The sequence below is a fragment of the Notothenia coriiceps genome, unplaced genomic scaffold (assembly GCF_000735185.1).
Source record: "Notothenia coriiceps isolate Sejong01 unplaced genomic scaffold, NC01 NC01_scaffold00037250, whole genome shotgun sequence".
Taxonomy (NCBI): domain Eukaryota; kingdom Metazoa; phylum Chordata; class Actinopteri; order Perciformes; family Nototheniidae; genus Notothenia; species Notothenia coriiceps.
In genome coordinates this window covers 11,306,761-11,312,079 of record NW_011369951.1, presented here as the reverse complement: position 1 = coordinate 11,312,079, position 5,319 = coordinate 11,306,761, and positions in this window count along the sequence as shown.

Sequence of the window (5,319 nt, the reverse complement as noted above, 5' to 3'; positions counted from 1 at the left end):
AGGAATCTATTACTTTACCTAGTGTTTCACATTTCACTCGGCAGTTCGGTGTTCGTTAGCTTATCGTTAGCTAAGCTAAGCGGCTCTACTAGTTGCTACACAATGTTTGTGCTTTGCTCCGGAGTTTGCAGCCACAGGTCTTCGCATGGAACGTGCTCGTTCTATCGTTTCCCGGCAATGTTTTTCCCAAAGGCGATGTTCTGATTCGTGCTATGAGGTAAGCTGTTACATTTTTGTCCGATGTCACGGTGAAATGGTAATGATGGGTAGTGACTGTATCGCGGTGTTTAGAGATGGCGCTGCTGAAAGACCGCAACATAAGTAAGATAATGAATACATCCTATTTAAAACCTGTGTGGCGCTTATCATGATTAAGTCTAATTATTCGAGTACATGCAGCATAACGTTTCACCATGTTACTAAAGATTGTAGTCAGGGAAATCTAGTTTTGACATATTGAACTATAATAACAAATCAACCTCTGGCTGGCGCAGAGAAACTCTGCTGCTCTCCATAGCTTCTCTGGACGCTAAATCACATGTACATTTTACAGTTATATTTCAATTTATTATTTCTGTTCCATCCCTCACTACTTTTGATATTATATAATAACTTATATTTTCTTTTTCTTTTTATGCTGCTGCAACACAAGAACTTTCCCAAATGGGGATCAATAAAGTAATATATTATCTTAATTAAGAAATATAACTATTATAATTAGTGTAGCAGCTGACACATATTTTCAGTATGGATTAATCTCCCATTTATTTATTTTAGTTCAATTTTGATCTATAAAAATGTCAAAATAGTGAAAATGTTCACGAGACTTCAAAGTGCAAGGTTATTATATTTAGGTGTTTTGCTTTAGCCTTGTATTGTATGTCTTATGCTCTTATATGTGACGTTGGTGACTTCCATGAAAACTAATATTTTATATCTTCCCAACAGACGAGCTGACAGGAAGCCCAATGCCTGTTCCCGCATCTGCAGCTGTCATTTTCTTTTACAAAAGGAGAAAAAGCCTGTTTCATTTGAAGCACAGAATGTAGAAGAGCATTCCTACTGTCTGAGAGGGATAATTGATGGAATGGAGGAAGAAGCTGCGTGTCTAATGACTGGAGGAGGAAGCAGGTCCATCAACACAGCGCGGCTGCTAATGAAGATCCTCAACCACTATCTGAGAATGCCGAGGAGCAAGCAACCACGGTAGAAGAAAAACTTCAATCTCAGCAAAGACACATAATGCAGCTAGAGATCCAGCTAGAGGAGTCCAAGGCAAAGCAGAGTTACTGCCGTGACAAGTATTCTGCCTCTCAGCTGAGTGAAAAGGCTCGTATGGAGACAGGATTGCCAGATAGAAGACACATTCAGTGCTGTTTGTGAGTATGTTGCCTCGTTTTTGAGGGTTCCATTACCATACCCAGAAGGTTGGTTCCCCAAGCACTGAGTCTTGAAGACCAAGTTTCATGACCCTCATGAAACTGCGTCATAATTATACACACACCTTCATCTGGCTGCACTCTTTCACTGTGTGTGAAAAGCACTGTCAGAAATGGTGATTGTAACATTTATAGAAGGTTCTCCACAAATTACTTTTTAAAGGACATAATGAGGAGTTACTGTTCCCAGCCGGGAGAGAAAAATAAAACCAGCTTGCCTTCTTCATTTCGGCACATCCAAAACTGCAGAATGAGATAGTGGAGTTGTACGGACATCAAAATTGCTATATCCCCAAGCAAAATGGATAATCCAGAAAGAGACCTACTCTGCTTACCGGTGGCATGCACTCCTTCAAACTACTGCTCGGGGTAGCACCAAATGCTGTGATCACATACTGCAGCAAACTATACCCAGGATCAACAAGTGACAAAGAGATAGTACGGGATTCTGGTGTTCTTCAGCATTTCAAACCTGGAGATCTGATATTGGCTGACAAGGGATTCTTAATCCAGAACATTCTTCCTGAAGGAGTCACTGTCAACATTCCCCATTCCTCTGTCATGGCCAACTGACACACAGCGAAGCACAGGCTACAAAGCTTATCGCACAAAATAGGATTCACGTCGAGAGAGCAAATGCTCGTTTGAAAGAATTTAGGATCCTAAAGTTCATTCCATCTCACCTGAGGCCCTTCGCAGATAAACTGGTGCAGGTATGTTGCGCACTAGTGAACTTCCAACGTCCTCTCATAAAAGAGGTGGGAGAAAAATAGTGTCTTTTCACATGTAAACACATATGTTTCATACACATCTTTTCCAATCTGTAAGCCCCTCTCCCCCCCTCTCAATCAACTTCCTCTTGACTGACTTTTCTGTTTATTTTATTTTACTATATTTATTTGTTTGCCTGTCCTTGTTTGTCTGCCCTCCCTCATACTGTAAAGCGTCTTTGAGTTGTAGAAAGCGCTATATAAATAAAATGTATTATTATTATACTTTGTTTTACATTTTGAGTTCATCATTACACTCAAACTGTCTTTTCATTGGGGTGCATTTTATTCTTTTATTTAGATTCTGCTTTTTAATCAATCCAGAAACATGTTTCATACTTTGGTTTTACATTTTGAGTTCATCATTAAACTCAAACAATGTCTTTAAACTGGGTGCATTGTATTTCTTTTATTTAGGTTCTGTTTAATACACATATTAATTGACTCAGATGTGCTGATAATATCTGCAATATAAATCTTTAAACTGTCTTTTTACCTTGAAAAGTCTGGCCTCTCGGGGTAGGCTCATGTTTGTTTTTCTGTCTTTCTCTATCAAAAACGTTACTCCAAAGAATGGTTTGTGATTTGGATTCAGAGGCAGGCTTGAATCAAGAAACCACAATAGTTTTCTGCATGGACTGCCTTTTTTTATTAAGAAATATTATTTTGTAAATATGTTATTCTCTGTAGTCAGAAACCTAACACTCTAACAACCACAACATTAGCAAAGGTAGAGTAAATTAACATTTAAAAACTATTCTACAATTTCTTAAAATTACTATATTTGAAAATGATAGATTTATGATCTTTTTCATCGAACATATGAACGACTCAAACAAGGATCGCAGCAGCTACAAGAAAGATCTTCAAAGGGGAACCATAACATCCTGAAGCTGAGTTTTCTCTAAAAGATTTTTTTTAATTTTAACAGCAGTGCTCTCTGAACTCAGAACAAGTAAATTAATATGCCTTTTTGTTTTTCTGTCTTTTTCAGAAAATAACCACAACAGTGACAAAGGTGATTATTCCGGCAGTGCCAGCTTTGGAAGCATGTGGGCCTTGAAAAAGTCCTCAAGAGCCAACAGGTTAGGCTGCCAATTGTCATCTCGGGCTATCGGAATGATGACACTGTCTTTCGTAGTCCAGACCACAAAGTAGCAAGTCTCTCTTGCAGTGAGGTGAAGCTGACCTTGCACTTGGTGCCAGTAAGGAGTTCCTCACGCAGGCTGAATGTTTCTCTTCCTTACTGACACAGAAGCCCTTGATTTGCAATGCTTCACTAATTGTCATTTCCCTGGCTCCGTAGGGACACTTTACCTCCAGCACAGCGGATTACCCTACCAGACCATCTGGAGATGCCCCCAACAATCCTGATAGGGAGAGCCACAAATCTGACTCTTGGACCTTCATCTGGTTGCAGTGGTGAATGCCCTGACGCCCTCACATTCATTCATAGTCCCCCACTGTACAGACAAAACACCATCAAGGGCCTGTTGTTGCCCTAGCACCCTGGCAATAAGGGAAGCAGTCACACGCTTTGACCTCAGGACAGCTCCAAAGTTGCTGGCAGTCAACCTTCCTTTCCTGAACAAATGCCAGTTTGGGTTGGTTCGCTGACCAGTGGTAGCCACCTGAATTGCCCTCTGTTGCTCTTCAGACAATGCCATGCTTGCCACAATTGCCTCAGGTCCCTGATGCCCAACAGATTTGATAATTTCAGGAACAGTAAGTGTTTCCAAGCTGTAGTGTTCCTCTTCTGGCTCGGGGGAGAGAAGCCAAGAAATTCCTGAGAACCTGCCCCCAAGTCTGTCCCTCAGCCAGTCACGATCTTCGGAGGTGGGCTCTCTTGTCAGCGGGTTAAATTTGTTATTGGTTTCAACAGTCACATTAAAACAGTTACTAAATCAGCCTACTATCACCTAAAGAATATATCTAGGACTAAAAGACTAATGTCACAGCAGGATTTGGAAAAACGTGTCCATGCTTTTATCTTCAGTAGACTGGACTACTGCAATGGTGTCTTCACAGGTCTCACTAAAACATCTATTAGAAAGCTGCAGCTGATTCAGAACACCGCTGCTCGAGTCCTCTCTAACACTAAGAAAGTGGATCACATCACTCCTGTTCTGAAGTCTTTACTCTGGTTCCTCACTAACACTAAGAAAGTGGATCACATCACTCCTGTTCTGAAGTCTTTACTCTGGTTCCTCACTGACACTAAGAAAGTGGATCACATCACTCCTGTTCTGAAGTCTTTACTCTGGTTCCTCACTGACACTAAGAAAGTGGATCACATCGCTCCTGTTCTGAAGTCTTTACTCTGGTTCCTCACTGACACTAAGAAAGTGGATCACATCACTCCTGTTCTGAAGTCTTTACTCTGGTTCCTCACTAACACTAAGAAAGTGGATCACATCACTCCTGTTCTGAAGTCTTTACACTGGTTCCTCTCTAACACTAAGAAAGTGGATCAGTCCAGTTCTGAAGTCTTTACACTGGTTCCTCACTAACACTAAGAAAGTGGATCAGTCCAGTTCTGAGGTCTTTACACTGGTTCCTCACTGACACTAAGAAAGTGGATCAGTCCAGTTCTGAGGTATTTACACTGGTTCCTCACCAACACTAAGAAAGTGGATCAGTCCAGTTTTGAAGTCTTTACACTGGTTCCTCACTGACACTAAGAAAGTGGATCAGTCCAGTTCTGAAGTCTTTACTCTGGTTCCTCACTGACACTAAGAAAGTGGATCACACCTCCTGTTCTGAAGTCTTTACTCTGGTTCCTCACTAACACTAAGAAAGTGGATCACATCACTCTTGTTCTGAAGTCTTTACTCTGGTTCCTCACTAACACTAAGAAAGTGGATCACATCACTCCTGTTCTGAAGTCTTTACTCTGGTTCCTCACTGACACTAAGAAAGTGGATCAGTCCAGTTCTGAAGTCTTTACACTGGTTCCTCACCAACACTAAGAAAGTGGATCAGTCCAGTTCTGAGGTCTTTACTCTGGTTCCTCACTGACACTAAGAAAGTGGATCACATCGCTCCTGTTCTGAAGTCTTTACTCTGGTTCCTCACTAACACTAAGAAAGTGGATCACATCACTCCTGTTC